The 22,864-nt window shown below is 44.7% G+C and overlaps 1 protein-coding gene across 3 annotated transcripts in view; it reads right to left on the minus strand.

Annotated features, from left to right (window-relative positions):
* The window catches only part of ATXN1 (ataxin 1), a 435,014-nt gene that overhangs the window by 243,700 nt on the left and 168,450 nt on the right, over nt 1-22,864 (minus strand). The gene's annotated exons all lie outside the window — the stretch shown is intronic.

Consider the following 22,864-nt stretch of genomic DNA (forward strand, 5'->3'; position numbering starts at 1 on the left):
GAGTGAAGCAGCACATGTTAAGATCTCTTTATCCCTTTGTCTCTCTGTCACTCTTTCAAATAATAATCAATCTTTTAAAAAGATAAATAAGAAATGTGATGGTGAGTCCACTAAGAAATTAAAGAAGAGTGAGTATGGAGCAGCAACCAGGACCCATCTCAAGTGGGGAGAGCCGGAGTTCACAGCGCTGATTGTGTCTGGGGACCCTGAGTAGCTGTGCAGGGTGGGGATCACCTAAGGTTAGTGGCTGGACCAACTAGTGGCTGGACTGCAGGACCCTAAACTATGGGGAAAGCACAATGACGTTGAACTCCAGGCTGCATCTGAGACTGTGAGTTCAAGGAGGCTGAAATAGTTGCGTGGGAGTAAAAAATGGTTTATGGCTCAGGGTAAGGGTGATAACTGGGTTCTTAGGAAGAGAAGGAAAAAAGAGATAGTCAAGAGGCCATGACTACAGAAGCAAACTGCAGTTTGAGACTGTACAATTTTGAAAGACCCAAAGAATGTTGTCTTATGCAGCTAGCCAGGTTCTGCGTATGGCAGCATTTGCAGGAGTGCTGAAGTGACATGAAACGTGCAGATGTGTGTATGGAACAAGAGCAGGCAGAGAGAACCATCGGGTCAAACTCTATCCCCACCACCCACCAGCTAGCACCAGGCCTCAGTGACGCCAGCTCACTAAAACACAGTGCAAGACTTCACCATAGCGTTGTCGAGGTGGGCCCGGGCTGGGTGCAGCCCATCAAAGGGCAGATGATGGAGAATGCATAGATCACACTTCTTATTTTTCATAGGCTTAAACCGGTGAAGTGCATGAGCAGAGGCCGAATTCTTTGAAGGTGAACAGGTGCATGACTTAGGGACCATTACTACAAGGGAGGCAACAGAGGTTTGAGCCTTGTAAGGTGGAGTGGAAATGGGTCCAAATCCTAGCTCTTCCACCTTCCAGATGAATCCTCTCAGGTTTTAGGCAGCCCCAGACACTGTGACTAAGACTGATGATGAGAAATATTACAATACTTCCATCATGCTTAGAAGAGTGTCTGGTAGTTAGTGCTTAGTAAAAGTTAGATGATAATATCATTCTCCAACAAATACATCATCAACAGAAGTTGTTTCTTGTGGAGAGTGACACAGGTAGGAATAGAGAAGAAACAGTGGTGAAACAAAGAAATGTGTAAAATAGAAAAAAAGACATTTGCCATCTTTGTGTATGACTGCTTAAAAATAAGCAACACAGTGCTCACATGTGAACACATGTCTACACAAAAGCTGGTACAGGAATGCGCATAGCAACACTATTCATAACTGTCAAAAAGTGGAGACAACCCAAGTGTCCATCTTCTGTTGGCTGGGTAGCCAAAATGCAGGATAGCCACATGATGGAATATGGTATAATCCTAACAAGTGCAGTCTGTATCAGCTCAAACAATGAACTGAGAAAACACAATGCTAATTACAACCAGTTACAGAAGCCCACGTATCGCATGGTTCTATTTATATGAAATGTTTCAATTAAGGAAATCCATATACAGTGATCCATATACATATGAGTGACTACCAGGAGCAGGGGGAGGAAAGATTAGGAGCGGGGGAATGATTGCTTCTTGTAGGTTTGAGGTTTCCTTTGGGGATGATAAAAGTGTTCTAAAATTTATGGTGGTGACTACACTAAAAATAACTATTTGAAAAAAAACTTTTTTTTTGTTTTTAAAGGTAAGTTCCCCAGTACGCAACACTTCCTGCTTTCCCTGGGGGAAAGGTCCCAACAGGTGGAGCTGCAAGGGGTACAGGTTCCCACAGGCCCTGGATTCTGCATATTACAAACCCTCCATCCTCCTCCAGGGAGATGTATCAGGAGGGTGCCAGGGAGATGTCTCAGGAGGGTGCCAGGGAGAGGTAGCAGATGATCTTCCCATCTGAGCCACTGCATTCTGCCTCCCTGTATGAGCCCAGTGGTGCAAAATCAATCACTGCTTTGTCTTCACAGGCGATGGCTTTGAGTGCTTGGGTCTCTAATCATCAGTTTAGAGTTTATGAAAAAGAATCCGGAAGGGGCAGCTCTGAAGCATGGAGTTTGGCTTCTCCACATGACGAAGACCAAGTCCCTGCAAGCCAATGCTCCAGCACCTTTAGACAGCAAACAGCAAAGACAGCCTATCCAAAGATCTTTCCCCATGGTCCATCTGAGGTTTGATTTATCTGGCAAGCTCATCCATAACTATTTGCAACTGATTATCAGTTGCAGGAAACCAACCTCCTTCATAAAAATAAGCATGATTATTAGCAGGACACTGATGTAAAATTTTTACAAAACACTGTTATAGGATGTCTTTCAAAATGATATACATAGTAATATTTCCAGATAATCTTGAAGGCTTCTAGTTGAGGCTAAATGTTGTCCATCAAAAGGGGAAAGCAATTAAAAAAAAAAAAAAGAAAACACCTTTGCCATTTGAATATTTAAGGGACAGAATATAAAAGTATTTCTCACAAGGATTTCCATGTAAACTATATCCAAATCATAGCAGTTTAAGAGAGAAAAGAAGCAGGTCTTCATCAGCCAAGCATCTCCCAATTGGAGACGGGTCCCTCCCCTGCTGCAAGCGGGCAGGCCTAGGACAGTGGGATGCTACCCGTGTGTGAGTATCTTCCTGGGGTAGGGAGAGTGAATGAAGCTGCCATTCTGAGCAACTTGAGGGAGGGAGGAAGGGAAGAAGGGAGGGAGAGAGGGAGGAAGGGAAGGAAGGAAGAATGGAAGGAAGGAAAGATGGATGGATGGATGGATGGAAGGAAGGAAGGAAGAAAGGAAGGAAGGAAGGAAGGAAGGAAGGAAGGAAGGAAGGAAGGAAGGAAGGAAGGAAGGAAGAAAGAAAGGAAGGAAAGAAGGAAGGAAGGAAGGAAACTGTGCCAGTGCAAAACATCAAACTGGGCGCATACTAAAGTGCTATGTGCCAGGCAGGGGGTACATGGTGAGTCAGAACATCATTCCAAAGAAACACATGCCAAGGGGAAACCAGCATATCTTCCGACCCAGCAAAATCCCCCATCCAACTCCCTTATGGACCCGGCAAACAGCCTCTTCCTGCCAGGCTGTCTCTCCTGTGCTCCAGGAAACCTCCCACCCCCTGTAAACCTTGTCTTGGGTGCAAGAGGGCTTCTTGCTCACCTCCATTATAAGGGAATCAGAAACCACGTGTCTCCCAAGGGCTCTGGGGCAGGAAGCTTGCTCCCAGTGTGCTGTGCTGAGAGGTGGTGGAATTAAGAAATGGGGTTGACTGGGATGTGATTAGACAACTGAGGCTATCACCCTTGGAAGGGATTAATGTAGTTCTCTCTGGATTCAGGTTAGTTCCCACAAGAACAGAATGTCAAAGCCAGAATAAGCCTGGTCCCTGAACCCTGCTTCCTGCCTCTTGGAGTCACAGCTCTGTCCCTGTGGCATGTAGGCCACTAGGGCACTATCTGCTCTCACTGGAGGCCACAGGATGGGCCTGACCAATGCCACTCAGTTTCTGAAATGGACCACTTTTCATTCTATGTTACCCAGGCTCAGGTGTTTCATTATAGCCACAGAAAAGGGACTGGTAAGTCAACCACTGTAACATAAAAGGTTAATACATTCCCTCTGGCATTAGGAAAGAATCTTCATAAAATGTTTGACATGGAACAAAGGCTAAAGCATCATGTTTTATAAGAGGATGTTTTATTCGATGGCATGTTGGCCATAAAAGATAGACTTCTACTGAGGCAATCACATCTAGACACATTAAACGAGCCCAAAGGGACCAATTTCCAGGAGGAGAGATGAACTCCATTGGGTTGATATCTGGTGTGTGCAATCCACAAATGAAGGCAAGAAAGTAAATAAATAAATAAAATAAAATAAAAACAAAAAAAATCCTGATAACTGCCTGATTCTAGGTGGTGGTGGTGGGGGGGGTGGCAAGGGGTTCCCAAATATTAAAAACTAAATAAATAAAAGCAGAGTTTTTATGACATTGGAAATTAAGAGTAGATTATATAAAATTTAAGTTGAATAGCATACTGTTTTCAGGGTGGAGGTTGGTGTTGTGGTGTAGTACACTCAGCTTGTGCCTGCCTGCAATAGCAGCAGTCCAGATGGCAGATGGCCAGTACACCTGCAAAAGCAATGGAAGATGGCCCACATGGGAGGCCTGGGTAGAGGTGCGAGCTCTTCAGCCCAGCCCGGGCTACCGTCGTCATCTAGAGAGCGAACCAGCAGAGGGACCCTTCACATGCCTATTATCTCACTCTCCCACTCTCGTGTATGTATTATATCTGTCCATCTTTCTCTGTAACTCTGCCTTTCAAATACAATAAGCAAATATGCTTTAAAAAAAATCTCAGGATGGGCAATTGTAGGGCAATGTAAGTCACAACTTGGGGATGCCAACATCTCAGAGTCCCTGGGTCTGAGTTTCAACTCCACTTCTAATCCAAATCCAGCTTCCTGTTACAGCATGTAGGAGGCAGCGCATGACAAGGATCAGATCAGAGTTCCTGCCAAGCATGTGGGAGACCCAGATGGAGCTCCTAGCTCTTGGCTTCAGCCTGGCCCAGTCCCACCCTGCAAGCATTTCGAGAATGAATCGATGGATAAAAGACCTCCCTCTTCCTCTCTGCTCCATTCTCACCTTTCCAAAATCAACAAACTGTTTTTCAAAAAAAGTCACATATCTCTGTGTGGAAAAAAAACAGGTGTGTGTAAACTTGAGCCAATTACAAAATCCAAGTCCATTAAATCTAATAATTTCAAAAGGAGTCTCTGTCGTTCATATTTTTGCAGATATCAGGAACACGATGCCCTAGCCTGTTTTTTTCTTAGGCAAGATTGGGGAAACTTGGAACCATGCTTTCCACATCATCTTTTTTTAAAAAGATTTATTTTATTTTTATTGGAAAGTCAGATATACAGAGAGGAGGAGAGACAGAAAGATCTTCCATTCATTGATTTACTCCCCAAGCAGCTGCAATGGCTGGAGCTGAGCCAGTCCAAAGCCAGAGCCAGGAGCCTCTTCCAGATCTCCTCCCCCCCCCCCCACCGGTGCAGGTTCCCAAGGCTTTGGGCCATCCTTGATTGCTTTCCCAGTCCACAAGCAGGAAGCTGGTGGATGGGAAATGGGGCTGCTGGGATTAGAGCCGGTGCCCATATGGGATGATCCTGACACATTCAAGATGAGGACTTCAACCACTAGGCTACCACACCGAGCCTCACTGAGCCTGCTTACAATCTTAAAGAAGCAGCTTCCAAGTTCTCCCTCCATCAATACTTTTTGTTGGCATTTTACAGTTCTGGATATCCTCTCTTGCAGAACCAGAGTACCTTCGAGCTGCTCTTCTTACACTGGGAGCTATGCACCTGTAAAACAATGCAGGTCATCCCTCACACGTGTCGGTAATCACTGTTCCGTAATGCCCGAGAGTACGGAATCCTAACGCCTGACTCCATGGTGCACAGGTGCCCATCTCCCACACTCACGTGGACTGCTATGGTTTAGTGCACCCGAAACCCCTCCACGAGTCTTTTTGGTCCACGAATGAGTATTACAAATGATCTGGATTGTCTGAGCACAATTTTGGGGAGAGTAGAGAATGGCATGAAGCTCACAGCTGTGAAAAACTTCTCATCACGTGGACCTCAAAGAAAACTCATCGAAGGACGCAACATGTGAAACTTAAATGAGAAAGGGACATTTCTTCCACGGGCCACAGTGCTGTTGTTAACAGACATGACAGATCCTTGACTAGGGTTGCCACCCATTCAACCATCACCCTGACCTCAGATGCTGAGGCACAACAGAATGCCACAGTCCCTGCTACAGCAGGAATGTGTGGGCAACACAACCATACATCATGCTGACAGCTGGGCTCTGACAAGCTGGCGGAGTCCTAGGCATCCCATTTCCATCTCAGAGCAGAAAGCCTCGGCGCTGTTTGTGCACGCAGCCTGGCAGCTGCTCTGCAAGTGAGGGCACTCTACACACCCGCAGCAAACTGCCTAAGAAGGACAATGTCCAGGACCAGGTTCCAGCTTCGTGCTGTGAAATCTGACATTCCCAGGAGCACTTCTCTGCACATTTTAAGCTGCATTTATTTGAAAAACAGAGTTACACACACACACACACACACACACACACACACGTGTGTGCACGCACACCTTCTAATTAACTGGTTCATTCCCCAAATGATCACAAGAGCTAGGGTTGGGTCAGGTTGAAGGAACCTGGAACTCCATCTGGTTTCCCATATGGATGGCAGGGTCCGGAGGCGTTTGGGCCATCTTCTGCTGTCTTCATAGGTACATTAGCAGAGAGATGGATTAAATGTGCAGCAGCCAGGACTTGAACCTGAACTTACATGGGAAGCAATGTGGACAGGGGCTTAACTCACTGTGCGACCTCAGTGCACGTCTTAAACAGGCACACAGACTAAAAACAACTAAGGTTTCTGATCTTCAAATTGGCTCCAAGGAGCAAACAACTGAGTTATCAGATTATTTGTGAAGGTACAGATAATTAAGTATGAACTAAGTCTCCATGTTGACCACATAAAATGCTCAGAAGCCCTGCATTAAAATAGTTTGCTCTAGTGTCACATAATGTCCTTACATGAGAAAACAGTCTGTGGCAGGGGCCAACATGTGGCACGAAGGCTTATCAGCTGTCCCACTTCCCATGGGACTTCCAGCTAATGCACCTGGGAGAGCAGAAGATGATGATGACTCAAGTATCTGGATCCCTCCCATGGAATTTCTTGCTCCTGGCTTTAACCTGGTCCATTCCCAAACTGCTGCAGCCATCCGGGGAAGGTAGCAGAGATAAAATCTCAATCTCTCTCTCTCTCTTCCTCTCTCTCTAACTCTGCTTTTCAAATAATAATAAATAAATCTTTCCAAACAGTGTGGAAAACTAGAATTTAACTTTGGTGCAAATTTTTTTTGCATACATAAATTTTCTTGAGTTTTTTTTTTCTTTAAGCCTTTGGGCATATGTAAAACACACAAACAAAACAGTTGTAAACCTTAGCGTTTTGTTTGTTTGTTTGTTTTGTTTTTATCCTTTACAAACCAACACGTACACAAACTGCAAGGTGTATGTCAACTCAAGGTAATGCAGAAGAAGGATTCTCTTTTCGTCCATGCTTTAAGTAGCTCTCAGTTTTTCTAAAATGTCTCTTTTGCCTGTGCAAAAGCTTTTCATAGTCATGAATCCTACTAAAGATACAGTGGGAGATAAAATAAAATCACTACTCAGATTCACATGAGTATTTGAAGTCCCTCCAGAGTGAACGCTTTTCCAAACAGTACTAAATTTTAAGAGTAAGGCTATCATCAAAATAAAGGCGATGTAAGTTAACTTGGCAAGCCCATAACGATAAATCCAATAAATGCTCGCTGTGGGTTACAGCCCAGGAGAGGCAGTCTTCAATCCATGAATGAGCCATGTGAAGAAAGCTCATCTGTAACTCAGTTGTTTGGAACTTGAAACTCATTATCTTAAAAGGGGGAAAAAATGGTTTAAGTAGCACTTAGTTTTGTAGGAAGACAGCGTTATTGAGCCCACGGGGGAGACAAATGCTAGTCCCAATATCTCTACAGCAGCTTGCTCTTAGGCAGTGCTCTGACCAGAAGGCAAAGTAACAGGGTGAAAGTTTGCAGGAAGTTTTTATTTGCCAATCCTGGGATCTCCTGGCACCTGCTGGTTTCTCCTGGTATATTTCTCCTACTGTCTCAATACTTCATCTTAGCCATCTAATAGAACACCCAATCAAACTTATATAGTTATTGCTCCCTCCCTATCCCTAAATATTTCCTTCTGTACCCAGGCACCTGGAAATCCAATTTAGCAACAACTGGTGTTAGAATCCTAAGGGCAGACAGAATATTGGGAGAGTAGAATGGGGACATAGCCAAGCTCTGATGATACAACCCCAAACTCAGGATATTTGGAAGGCCTCAACGTTTTAGGAATTCCCATAGAGTTTAGGAACAAGACCCAACTCCTAGGAAATGCAGCCGGATGAAGGAAAAGTAAGCTCCGAGCAACAAGTACAGAGAGACAAGGTAGGACTTCCAGCCAAAGGCCCAGATGGTGCCAGAGATGCCAACTGTGGGGAGAGGTGGGGTGCTTTTAGAAGGCTCCATGTCTTTCATGTGGAGCCACACAGGACTGCTGCCTCTGCTTCCCTTTAAGGAAATAACAGGGAATAGGAGTTCAGATTTAGATAGTTGGAAAGGTGGCAGTGTCTTGACACACCAGCTCAGTGGCCTCCTGATGTTTCCAGAATGGCCCTGTGATCTCCCCACAAAGAACAAGGAGGGTGCTTCCAGCCGACAAAGGCAGCAGTGTAGAAAGGCTAATGTCAGGCTCTGAAGGTACCCAAGGGTGGCATTCAGCCATAACTGGGTAACTAAGTTTAGCCAAAGGAACAAAGAGAGGAGTGGAGGATATTGATTCCAGTTACAAACTTCCAATGAGACCATCTGTTCTCTCACTTTCCACAACAGCAGCCGGCAGCTGAGGCTCCCCAAGGTCTCCCCCTCTTCTAAGCCCCAAGAAGAAAACATCCCCATAGGGATTCTCTATGCAAACCATGGGGAACAACACTTCAGGAACTGTAGAACCACTGAACAAGTACCGGCCATGGCCATGCAGAAAGTTGGGGTCATACATCATTACTGTGCCTTCTTCTCCATCACCCTTTGTATCTCAGAAAAGGCCCCTCCTGATCACAAACCCCGAATAAGCCACTAGGGCCACTGGTCTTCCAACCCTATGGTGCCACACTGCTGAGGTTTTATGGTACTCCTGGTGGCCACAGGGCTGTTCTTCCTTCACTGTGGCTGCTCCATTCACCACTAGGAAACCCTCAGTCTTCTCATTTATTTGGGAAACTAGAGAAGTAAGCTAGTTAAACCACTGACCTTCCTTGGGATGTCCCTCCAAGCCAAAAGAGTGCTGGATATCTCAGGGCCTTATACATCACAGGATTTTTTGCAGGGGGAACTGGGAGTCATTTCATTTTCCTTTCCAAGAACACTTCTTTTCCCCAGTGATTTCTCAATTTCATATGTAAATTAGAGTCATAGGAATATCTGGTTTGATTAAGAAAACTAGGATTGGGCCCGGAGCGGTAACCTAGCGGCTAAAGTCCTTGCCTTGAACGCACCAGGAACCCATATGGGCGCCAGTTCTAATCCTGGCAGCACTGCTTCCCATCCAGCTCCCTGCTTGTGGTCTGGGAAAGCAGTTGAGGACAGCACAAAGCCTTGGGACCCTGGAGGAAGTTCCTGGCTCCTGGCTTTGGATCAGTATAGCTCTGGTGGTTGCGGTCACTTGGGGAGTGAATCATCATACAGAAGATCTTCCTCTCTGTCTCTTCTCCTCTCTGTATATCTGACTTTGCAATAAAAATAAATAAATCTTTTAGAAATTTCAAATATTAAAAAAAAGATCATACCATTTTTTATGTCTAAATCCAAAAAATTGACACCACTGGAATGGTTTGTTTATTTCATTCATTTGTTGTTCAATCACGCAGTTTACTTTTCTTCAGATTAAGAGAGGAAATATGAGTGAAGAAAGGATAAACACTCTATTCATCCTTTATCCTCCCTTATTTCTAGACTGAAATGTGGCAGGATACAATCAATTTCTAGATGAATACATAATCTGAAATAGGTTGTGTTTATGCCTACGGTGTGGCCAGCTGCCCTTCTCCTTGCAACAGAAACTGCCCAGTGTTCTCATGCCTGGTTGCTCCTGAAGAAGGGCCCCACCAGGTTAGACGATTGTGCACTTCCTGCGTGACCTCCTGCCAGGCGAGGGACAGAACTTCTGTGACGCCCATGGACCACATCTTTAACAAAGGAAGCCCAGCCCATTCGGAGCTTGGCCAAGGGTTACATGGCAAGGATTTTGCTGGCCTTTAAGGAAAGCTATAACTTTTATGAGAAGGAGCCCCAGATGGCTTCCTGAGTTCTGTATACAACTGACCATTCCGGGCTGCAAAAACAAAACAAGACAAAGCTACCTGGGGGAAATGTACTGCAGGCGTCAGGCCCTCCGGGGAAGGGGAAACGGGTGGGTACATCCACTGGTGGTGAGAAGAGTCATCAGGCAGAGCAAGTGTTTTTGCACAGATCCTGTGCAGAGGAATGTGGAAGACAATTGCAATTTTGAAGTATGCTCCCTCTGCGAACGTACTCAAGTCAATGCATTAGCTTAAAAGGACATGAAAAGATTCTTTATCCTGCCAGTTTGAACATATGCGCTTCCCCAGCAAGCCCATAAAGGGAGCCTAGAGGCCACTTCAGAAAATATTCGGCCATTGCCAAAGCCCACTCCACAAAAGCTGTAATTCCTTTTAACCTTCTGCACAAAACACAATTCATGTTGCACTGAACAATGCCATGTAGAGTGTGTTTTAAATACACTATGGTCAATTCATACTCATGGAACATTCCCATCGTTAAAAAGGTACTTGAAGTCAAAGTTTACATGTTGCAAAGGTTATGCTCAATGCTCCATTCCCAAACTAGAATCAGAATTTCCACAGTTTCATATTTTTAAAAATAGCAAGCAACTCCCATTTAAAGATAAAAGGGTTATATTTCTTTTCAACTGGTTAGTGTCAACCAAATATTCCTACTTACATTCCCATATTTAAATGTCTAGGTTCAAGGGCTTGTGCCACTGCCAAGTCCAAGTTGTTGATAATGCATACTCGAGAAGATTGCAGGTGGGCTGTTCAAGTAGTTGAATCCTGGCCACCCACATGGGAGACCCAGCTTAGGTGTCTAGCTCCTGTCAACCATCTGCGGAGTCAACCAGTGGATGGAAGACCAGTGTCTGTCTGTGCCTTTCCAAACAATACTGATCTCGCATAATGGCTGATATCAAAGACACAGAATTGGTAAGCAACAATAATTCACACCATTGACTAAAAGAGGAATATAGACCTTCAAAGACCCTCAAAACTTGGGGTGGGCACTGGAGAAATCATCAGTCAGGATGGTCCTTTGCAAACACATCATACTCACATGGCTGGGCTTGAGCCTTAGCCCAGCTGCTGCTCAAAGCTTTCTGCTGAAGGAAAGCCACGGAACCAATGCTGATAACACAAGTGGATAGGCTCGTGCAAACCATGTTGAAGAACCTGGCTTGAGTTCCCAGCTCCCTGTCTTGACCTGGTCCAGACCCAGCCCTCATGCATCATGTCAGACGGGAGCATGGGCACTTGGTTGGTCCATCTCTTCCTTTCTGTTTGCCTCTGAAATACTAAAAACACCTTTACCTGCTGCAACTGTGGGATTCTAAGCCGTCACAAGATGAACAGCCCCAAGGTTCCATCCTCACTCTGATTTTACTTGCACTACAAAGCCATTTCTTCCCAAGACTCTCTGAATGTATAACATGAAATAATAACTGCTACTAGGGAGGCTGCCAGCTGGCCACAGAGATGAAAAATACAGCTGTTCTTAAGCTATACTATAGGTGGACATTTGTGCAAAAAGACTTTTTTTTTTTTTAAATGATGCAGACACCAGGTCACAGAATAGGAAAACAGCATGGCCACTATTATACCCAGCACAGTGTTAATCAGAAAAAGTGGGAAAAAAACAGAGTGTATGAAGATCAGGAGACTTCCGCACACATACACATCTTCTAGTCAAGTTCTGTTTGTATCATTTTAACTTTGGTTGGAACCTTAGGAACTCAGGAACCTCTTCCTTGGTATAGTCAAAGGAGTATGGGGAGGGGTGCATTTCCCTAGCAGAATGTTGACTTCATAGAATTTGTGTGTGTGTGTGTGTGTGAGTTGAGTCTAATGGTAGTCTTGACCTCTTCTATATCAAGAGCAAAAACACATTGACTAGAGCCACAGTGCTGCACACAGTTGCTCCTCTTATTAGACACCAAGGACCCCTTTGTGGGTTTAATCTGCCCATCCACCCATGCATTCAGTCCAGCCCAAGGCACAGGCTTTGTGAGCTATGACTTCGTGTAAGCATGCTATGTTGATACTCACTAATCATCTTTCCTTACCTACAATGCCTTATTCAGTGTAGGCACGTGAATATCTGCTGAGCTCATTCACACAACTGGGAACAGAGACACCACCTGTTGCCTAAGCAAGAGCAGACATCTATTCCTTCCTCTTCACCCTCCAAATACTTGAATTGTCGGATTTTATTACTTTACCCCTTCAAATGGTTTCAGTCACGTTGTTGCTTCTTCTTACTTTCCTGCTTTCCCACCCCATGGCTGCTCGGCCTAAATGAGTAAGCTCTCTGACCCTTTTGCTATCTCCTAACTCACTTGCCACAGCCTGTCCCACCCAGCCACCTTTGGTATCCCATCACTAATTTCTTGTGTATACCACTTCACTGAGTCACTTCCACGAACAAGAACTTGAAACCTCATTTCACCAGCAGAATTAACTTTGTACTCCTTTAGGAAGTCTTAATGATATTCCAGCTCTATTTACCCCCCTGAAGTCCAACTGTCCTTCTTTTCTCTTTTGAAAGATTTATTTATGTAAAGACAAAAGAGGGAAGGCTGAGGCAGAGGAAGCAATAGAGAAGAGTGAGAGCTTCCATCTGCTGGTTCACACCACAAATGCCACAGTAGTCAGGGATGGGGCAGGCCAAAACCCAGAGCCAGGAACTCCATTGGGTCTTCCTATCTGGGCATGAACCCAAGTACTTGGGCAATTATCAGTTGCCTTCCAGATACTTTGGCAGGAAGCTGGATGAGAAGCAGAGTAACCTGCACTGAACTAGGCACTCAGATACGGGTCACTGCAGCATAACCTGCCACATCACAACACCCACCCCCTACATCCTTTCTCACCAACCTTCAGCAAAAGCGCATGCACCCCGGCTTCTCCCCTACATCCCACAGTGGCCACCTGCACTCCTTTCATCTTTGTCTCTGTACCTGAAAAGCCCAAGTTTGCTCCCCAGAGCATCTCTCCACCCTTGCCCAGGTCTACATTAAGTTCTGTTTCTCAGAAAAATGTTATCTGAACACTCCCAACCCCAGCCATCAAACCATTATCACTCAATGAACCCAGAGTTGGCACCTTCATTGGCACTGATTCTAGGCACAATCTTTATTCTAGAAATATACACATATCCTTTTTGCAATTACTGTGTGCTTCAGGGAGCGATGCTTTGAAGTTTTACAGTTATCCTACCTGCTTATAGTTATGCCCAGCAAGTCTCAACCTCGTAATCTACTTTTGCCCATAAATGCATCAGTGGAACTTTGCTTGACAATTACTGCCATGGGTTCTGATGGTGTGTTGATACTTCTCTCACGGCTGTATTTATTATTTGGAATTCTTTCATCAAGAATTGTTTCCGTCCTCCTGTTTATTGAGTTACTGCTTACATCACTATGGATTAATAGATATTTTACTCTTTGGGTTACAATTGAGTGTCATTTCTAAAGTAGATTTAATTCTCAACTACATTTTATGCCACTTCAGAGTACAGCCAAGTCTTTATACAGTGTCCCTCATGTCAAAGACAGTGACGGGCTCTCAGTAGGTGACTGGTTCATTCATTCGACAAACTATGTTTAGGGGTAGGCGTTTGGCCAACTGGTTATAAGCTGGTTAGGATGCCCGGGCCAGGGGGTGCTGTGGTTAAGCCATCACCTAGAACACAAGCATCACAAATCAACGTGCCTGAGGTGAGTCCTGCCTCTGCCTCCGAAGCAAATGGAAAATTCTTGTTCATCTCTCTCTTTATCTCTCTCTTTTTCTCTCCCTTGTTCTCCCCCTCTCTGCCCCCATCACCACTGTGTGTGTGTATCCCCTTTGTAATTCAGATTTTCAAAATAAAGAAAAATATTATAAAAAGTTACATGCTGGGGAGGATATCTGGGAGAATAGTTAAAGCCTTCAGTGGGGACACCTACTTCTGCTGTCAGAGTGCCTGGACTTAAGTGCCACCTTTGGTTCTGACTCCAGATTCCTGCTCATGGGTACCTTGGGAGACCACAGGTCATTGGGCACCTGCCATCCACATGTGAGACTGGAATTGAGTGTCCAGTTCCTGATGTGGGCCTGGCATTTGAGGAGTGAACCAGCAGATGAAAGATCTTTCTTTCTCTCTTTACCTTCAAATAAAATAATTTTTTAAAGTTGGTACACATGAACTATCCAGAGAAAAACACAGTCACACAGCTAGAAGGTACCTAAAGTCACTACACATTTTAACTTAAGTCCTAAAACAAAATCTCAAAGGTCTATGTTTTAGGAATGTGTCATGTACTGAAAACAGATTCTTCCTGAAGCTACTCTGTCTTACTAGGGAAAACTAGAACAGAGAAAATCACCTGAGAAGCTACTTGTCTCAACCCAGTTTTCAAGTCCAATTTCATGGTTTTAACTCGTTCCTAAAGAATAAGGAAGAGCAAATAAGAAGTATCATCCATCAAAGATGAACTCCCCACGTTTCTCAATGCACTATCCTTGCACTGCTCCTATTGTGTTTCCTAAACACGAATATCCCGTTCTGCATGGGACCATACTGTCTTGCAAATCAGGGCATGTTGTCACAGAGGACACTCAGCAACAGTTCTCTACCAGAGCATTCTGACTTCCAAGCAAGCAGACACATGGAAAGCAGGCTGCCTTGTTACAAGAACAGCACACAATCGAGAATTTGTATTCAGACATGTATTGACACTCAAACCTGTTAATATTTAATTCCTGCTATTGTTCTAAAAGATGAACAAGCAAGCTCTCTCCTTCTCTCTCTCTCTCTCTCTCTCCAGTCCACTGGGCTCTTTCATGTAGTGTCAGTACTACCAGAAGGAACTGTACAGTCCCTGTTTCCTATCACCCTCACTAATTAATGTCAGGGAGCCTTCTCAGTGTGAGAGAGTCTACAAGACACACATATGTGTTGTGTCTGTGGGTATGTGCACCAACGCACAGAGTCACAGACGCACTCACAAATATGCTGAGATGCACACAGTCCCATGGCAGCACCCGTTTATAAATACAGTTTGTTCCACCCCCGGACGTGCATGTGAATACACAAAAACGCACATAATCCAGCTGATTTCCTTTCATTAACTCTCATGGGAGATGAAGATACAAAGCAGAAAGAAAAGAAGCAGACACTTCGCAGAGTCTGTGATTAAGATGAGACAGATGGGAGGAGGCAGGAGGGGAGCTGCAGCGCCAGCCCACACCGGGCGAGGAGAGACTCCTGTGCCCCACTTTCTCCACTTCACACCTCTGCTTTGTGACACCTGGCTCGCACTACTCCTATTCCAAGACCACGGACCCAGAACAACACACAATGCACACGCCATGCACATTTTTAAGCTTTTTGTGCAGATCTCCTTCCTTGCGTGATGGGTCGTCTAAATCGTTTCGACACGTGGTGACTGTCCTGAATGGCTTACCCCACACAGATGTACAGAAATAGCACCTGTCAGCCCGTACAGTTCACAAAAACATTTTGGAATACATGATCTCATTAGATCATCTCAACAGGCCCATGAGACTGACATTGCAAGTCTCTGTAATAAGCAGGTTAAAATCGAGTACAAATCTTGCATCACAGGATCAGCTCATAAGCTACAGATCTGAAACTCAAGACCAGATATATCTGGCATTAGTTCCCCCATCCCACTCCATGGATTGTAAGTTCCTTGCATTCACTTCTGGTTCTGTGTTCAAATAATACACTACAGCAACTTTGCTCATATCGCAGAGGGTATGCACTTTGTAATGAGACTTACCCTGTGGTCCCTACATACCTTTTGTTAAGATCTCTTTCCTGACCACAATAAAATGTCCAGTTTGCTTTGTTTCTTGCTTCCTGTATTGCCCTTTTTAGAGATCTGATGTGCTGTTCTCTGACAATTCAATGATTTGTAACTGTGTTCACAGATCTTTTCTTCGCGTTTTTGTTGTCCTACCTCTGGCTCACCCTCCTTCAAGTATACCCAGTATGGCTTTCATCCTCCTATTCTAATATTCCTCACAATAGTCGCACCATTCCAGAAACACCAGTTTCCAGGTTTCAGACCACAGCATTTGTCTGCAGGGTACAGTTCTTAAATCTTCCTTCCCATCATTGTCATGATCAAGATCCCTGAGTTCAACAGAAAGATTTTTCTTCCTCGCCTGTCAGTTCAACTTTGCAAAGCCAGTCAAAAGGTGCACCAGCCTATACCTTCTTTTCAGCTTTGCGCCTTTAAGCACAAAGTTATCCTATAGAGGAGGCAACATAAGGCAATGACTTGAAAGCAAAGTCTACAAATGGGTTGAAAAGGGCTGCTCATGACACCTGTGGGAAATCAGAGAAAAAACTTGAACACGAAATGACAGCTCTCTGGGCCAGCAGGCAAGCTGCTGTCTCTGTGCGTGCAGCAGGTTCTGGACTATGGCTGCCGTCTTCGGCACCCACACAGGTCGGAGGCACAAAGGGGCTCCAGTTTGTACCGTCTAAACAGCAGAGAAGCCAGACTCCAGGGCAGACCGTCTGTCCTTGTTGTTGCTCAACTCCACTCTGCCTGCTGCTTTAATTGGATTATTTTGGAATCTACTATTTCTGTCTCCCTCCTTTCCCCCAAACTGTCATCTAAGTACTGCAGCTTGCGATCGTGCAGCTGCCAAACTTCACGCCGGGCATGGCTGGCTCTCAGGGACAGGAGAGTGCGGCCTCTCTGTGCCATCCCATACTGTCCGAGGGCTTAGGCAGCTGCAAGAGGTGGCCCGCAGGCCCGAAGGACGTGTGCTGTGTTGGCTTTATTTTGCTTTATCGTCATTATTGGGAGAGTGGGTCGTCTGTTCCAACTGACTCCAAAGATAGATCTGAAATCCAAACCACTGAACACGTGTGCCCTGACCACAAGAGGACAACTTAACAGGGACTAGTGCAAGGGTGCTTTTCCCCAGATTTCAAAGCTTTAGGACATCCAAGATGGAAGGCAGTGCTTTGCTTAAGTGGAAGGAGCCACAGACAGCAACCCGCTCACATCCCAGATACAGAACTCAGAGCCGGAGAGGACCTTGTCCAAAGGTCTCCTGATGCTCATCCCCTCTTGAACTTGGGTTCGTCTCTACCAGTGAGGCCAAGCAGCCCTGGCCGCTAAAGCACACACTATCAGCCTGAGGATCTTGTTGGTTTCATCAGACTTATTCATTTTAGATACTCAAGAAAACTCCACCAGAGAAAAGCAGACTAGAAGGTAAAAAGGACAGAGCAGAAGTAGGAGAGAACTTCACGGAGTTGGTGGAAAAATGGGTTTAAAACTTGAGCTTATTTTGGGGCTAAGTTTTTTGAAATTCATGCATAGTTTTTTCATAATGCACAAATGTTTATGCAGAAATCAACTGTGTGCCAGGCTAGGCAATGCTCTGAGGATTTATATGTATATAATTTTCCCTTTTAAAGAAAACTAGGGATAAAGAGGAAAGAGTATTTCTGAAAAGGACAGGGCATCACTGCCAAGCCAGAGGAACTAACTCTCCAAATTTTACTGACATATTTGAAAGAAATCACCGGGCGGGGGACCTCTCGTTCTATCTGCACAAATGATCCTTTTCCCAATGCTGCTTGGCATTATGTGACTTGCTGACTCAAAACAACAAAAACGGGCCCGGCGCGGTGGCGCAAGTGGTTAAAGGTCCTCGCCTTGCACGCCCGGGATCCCATATGGGCGCCGGTTCTAATCCTGGCAGCCCCGCTTCCCTTCCAGCTCCCTGCTTGTGGCCTGGGAAAGCAGTCGAGGACAGCCCAAAGCTTTGGGAACCTGCACCCGCGTGGGAGACCCGGAAGAGGCTCCTGGCTTCGGATCGGCATAGCATCGGCCCGTTGCGCTCACTTGGGGAGTGAATCATCGGACGGAAGATCTTCCTCTCTGTCTCTCCTCTCTGTATATCCGCCTTTCCAATGAAAAAATAATAAAAATAAATCTTTAAAAAAAAAAAAAACAACAAAAACAAAGCCTATGACTTCCAATAAGTGCCATATATTATTTTTATGTTTTATAATAGTTGTTTGAAGAATGAATGAATGAGTCACTGCTCGGACAGGTAAAACGAAAGGTACCAATGATATTCATGGGTAGATTTGGGAAAGCGGGTGAAAAGGGTGAATAATCATTGTGTTCCCTTCCACTTGTAATTATTATGACATCAAAAACTATGCCATAAGGCCCGGCACAGTAGCCTAGTGGCTAAAGTCCTTGCCTTGCATGACTTGGGATTCCATATGGGCATCGGTTCATTTCTCGGTTGTTCCACTTCCCATCCAGCTCCCTGCTTGTGGCCTGAGAAAGCAGTCGAGGATGACCCAAGGCCTTGGAACTTGGCACCAATATGAGAGACCCAGGAGCTCCTGGCTCTTGGCTTTGGATCAGCTCAGCTCCTGGTTTGCAACCACTTGGGGAGTGAACCAGTGGATGGAGGATCTTTCTTGTATCTCCTTCTCTCTGTAAATCTGTCTTTCCAACAGAAATAAAGAAATCTTAAAAATAAAAAGGATATGCCATTGCAGCATCCCAGAGCTCAAAAAATATGATGAAATGCTTTAATTTGATAAATACTGAGCAAAAAGGGGGGCGATTTCAAGAGCACCACAGAATATTGTCATTTGGGAATGCCATATGAAGTGGCAAAGTTATCCCTGCTCATCGGAGGGAGACTGGCTGCAGGATCCCTCAAAGGCAAAGCCATGGACGCCTGGGACTCACACTCAAGTTGGCACAGCATTTCAGAGCACCTGCACACACACTCCTGTATATTTTAAATCATCTCCAGAAAACTTATGATACAGTATAAAGCAGTACCAGTATGAAAACAAAAACAAGAAAATCTGTAGATATTCAGTATACCATTTTCCCCCAGTACTTCTGACCAGTGGTAGATTGGATCCATGGGTTTGAAACCCATGGCCAGGGAAGCACTGCTGCCATTTCTACTCCAGTCATTTCTTTTGCTTTGAATAGTGCCTTTGTTGTGGAAAGCAGCATTTGTATACTGGGAAGAGGAGATGTGCAGGACTCCAGGTTCCCAGCATAAGAAAACAAAACAGCAAGCTTCGGTGTGACCCTTTTTCTCCTGTGTTTTACTCTATCTGATGCCAAAACAGTTTACCTTCTTTCATGAAAGTTATTAAAATGATGTGAATGTTTCCACACTGATAGCATATTAGTAACAAAACTTTCAAAGGAGCAAAACGCTTGCTCAGAAGCCTGGTGCATTTTTACAGGAGCTCTGATGTACTCCAAAATGACTTTGAGAAGCTTCGCCCTCATATAAAATACTATGGGGCTCAAAAAAAAAAAAATACTACGGGGCTCTTGAAATCTTTGGCCTTGCATGATTCATTTTGGAATGAAAAAACACCATGGCAGCTTTCAAGATGATACTGCCTCAAAGTGGTGATGAATTATGGACACTACTTCCAGACCAACAGAAATGCAGTAGCCAGGGGAAGAATTAATATATTCTGGGGTAGAGGGGAGGAGAGCTCTATATTAAAGATTTCACCAGAAGAGGTCTGGACTTCCAGAAATGTTCTTTGTGTTGACGTCTCAGCTTGTTGGGTTGAGGGAAAAGCTACACTGGCCTTGGCAAAGCCAAGATCAAACATGCAAGAGTACATGGTACATGTCTGAGTTTCCAGAAAGAGCAGCTGTCTGAGGAGCAGTAACAGGAAAGGAGTCTATGAAGGACAGTTGACCCGAAGCCCGACATGTAGCCTTCGCCTGTCCCATGCTGAAGGCCGAAAGCGATGACGCAAGGTCTCTGGGCAGATCCTAGAGTGAGCGACTCAGCAAGGAAGAGAAATGGTCAGAAGAATCTCAGTCCCAGATCTCTGACCATGAAGAGGTTATAATTTCCATCTAGAATCCCTTAGCAGTTAACCCTGTCATGTTAATCATGGTTGTGCACGAATGGCAGAGTCATTCACACAGAAAATCTCAGTAGATACACTCAATTCCGGCAGAGAAGGGATGAAAAGAATATAGAGTCAAAACAAAGTAAGGTAAACACGAGAACGTTCTGGAGATCACTTCCATTGTTCTCTTCATGGTATTGGAAGGAAATGATCACAGAGATACTGAACACGCCTCTGTAATCACAGGAAGTGGGACAGCTTCATTTCATAACGTCCTACTGACACAGTCATCACTGTACAATTTTTCTTAACTGGTCCTGGCAACTGTGCATTTAAGGTGGGCTCTAGAGTGGGCCTCCATCCTTACCGTTGTCCTCTCCCAGTCTGGTCCTGCTATCAACAATCACAGCCTCATTGCCAGCCCCTTATTACTCTCTGGCACTTTTTCCTCTTAGACCTTTCCAAATCAAAAGACCTTTCTCCATTGGTTTTTCCAGCTTCTCATTTCACAAACAACACATCACAGCAGAGTGAGCCAGTGCAGCTCTCCTTCAACCCAAACCAGAATTAGCCTGGCTCTATCTCCTTTGGCACCATAAACTCCATCACTGAAGGTCCGTTTCCACCTTGTCCCTCCCATATCCACAGTGCCAAACACTGTGCTAGAACCCATGAGTCTCATGAAAAACATATGGGAGATGCATCAGTGATTGCATGAGATTTTTTTTTTTTCAAGGCACTGTTGGAGTTTCTAACAACCCAAAAGAAATGCTGTGACTCTATACTGGCCAGGTGTATAAACAGCCCCAAGTCCTCTGGACTCTCTGGGAATGGAGTTTTCAATAATGGTTTGGCCTGATTTCCCACACATGTCTTTTGGCATGTTGACAAACACGGTTTGAAACACCTAGGCTCAGTGCTTGAAAACAACCCAAACTGCTGGCCCACAGATCCAAGGCCATAGCACAAATACAGATGGTTAAATATCGTCCCCCTCCCTTTCTCCCTGGGCAAGTTTATTCTGGTAAGTTCTTGATAGTCAACACTTCTGCATTTCTGCACACCAGCCAGAGACCCACAGCTAAGGAATCACTTCTTCCTCTCTGTTTGAGTCTGTGATGGATCCTGTAGCTTAGGAGGAAGCTAAGCGCTATCCAAATACCACATGTTCCATATGCTAGTGTTATTACCACTCTCACTGGTGTTACGTACGGCCGTGCTTGCTGCACTCACAAGGTGCTTTGTCAGGGGCTGGCGGGACACTACCAACTGTTTCTCTGACCCATATTTGTGACACATTCACTGTGAACTCACTTGTTTTGTTGAAATAACTTACACATGTGTATGAATGCTAAGTTTTGCTTTCCGACTCATCCTCACTTAAAGGAGAATTAATGACCCATTAAAGAGGAATTCCTAAGCTAAAATGCCTTAATTAGAAAACCAGATGTTCTGCTTTTACTGAGAAATACAGAGCTGTTCAAACGAGGCAGGAAATCGGGGCCAAAACTCGGGCAGCGTCTAGAAGCGCTAGCTGTTGCATGGGAACCGACGAAAGGCACTGATTGAAGCCATGCAAGTGGCCCTGCATGCTGTCTCCATGCCCAGTCATTCTTTAGACCCCTTCCCTGCCACTCTCCAACCTTCCAATGCAGCCGTGGCTGGAGTGAGGGAAGCACAATCCTGTAGTTTTTTGGTGGATGTTTCTGTAGGTTAAAGCATGCACAATTACAATCTTGATGGGTAAGACATCTCAGTTTAACCTTCCCTTTCATTGATTTAGTGAAACACTCTACTTAATAATGAGGGAAAGACAGCAATGAGACAAAGCCAAGCAGGGTAGGACATATATGGTGACAAATGGCCCAGGCCTCTCTCTGTGGCTCTGGGCCAGCCTAATGCACAGGCTGTCCACAGAAGCCAGGCAGCCCAGGGTGGGGCTGATGCAGTGCTCAGTCCACATGGCCAGGTGACCCAGTGTGATGACATTACAGCTCTGTGAAAATGGGCCTGAGTGATGAAGACACCAATCAGGCATTTCCTCAGGACTCCATGAACTACAGTGAAGGCCATTCAGTAGTTCACAAAACTGTTTAAGGAAGATACGGGGGGTGGGGAGGGGGGAGGAGGAAGGGGCGGGGAATGAGGAAGAGAAAAATAATTGTATAAGAGTGGGCTTCCACTGTGGTTGGTGTCATCCTTACATCTGTTTACTTCCACTGAGATCTTCTCATATAGCACTGTCATATACTTCATAACAAATGGAAGCAAGTCACATACACTTATTTTTGTAGCATGATTCATGAGAAATGTTTTTATCATTATTATTATCTAAGCTTGACAAATACAGACATCAAGATGTAATGTTGTGTTGTCCAATGTCGCCCCTTGGGAAAACAGCATGGCTGGAATAAGGGCCCAGGCAGTCTGCAGCCTGCAGGATGCAGTTTTATCTGGTAGGATTTCTCAGCCCCTGTATCATATGGTGCTACCATAATTATATTTAATCACGTTCCTAGTACCAGACATATATATATATATATATATATATATTTATATTTATACACATCTAGATATTTTTAAACTAGGGCAGTATAACATCACATACATGTTTAATGAATGCTTTCTTATTAAATATCTTTTGATTCTTTTTAGGAAAACAAAGAGAGATATTTTCCACTGGAACATTATTCCTCTCCAGTGATTTCATAGTTGCCTAAAAATACTTGGCCAAGAAGGAAGAACTTAGAACTCCCAGGGGCCCTTCCATTCCTTCATGTTCTAGCATTATTTGTCCAATGTCAAAATCTGGTTGAGTTTCAAGTATGCTACTGTACAAGAGAAAGGCCCTTCAAAAACAAGGTAGTTAACAAATAAAACTTCTCCACATAAAAAACACACGGAGACATCATTTCTCATAGTCAACTGGCAAAAATGCTTTGTTTTTAAAAATTTCCACTA

Source organism: Ochotona curzoniae, unplaced genomic scaffold (genome assembly GCF_017591425.1).
Source record: "Ochotona curzoniae isolate NIBS_2020 unplaced genomic scaffold, NIBS_Ocur_1.0 scaffold_461, whole genome shotgun sequence".
NCBI lineage: Eukaryota > Metazoa > Chordata > Mammalia > Lagomorpha > Ochotonidae > Ochotona > Ochotona curzoniae.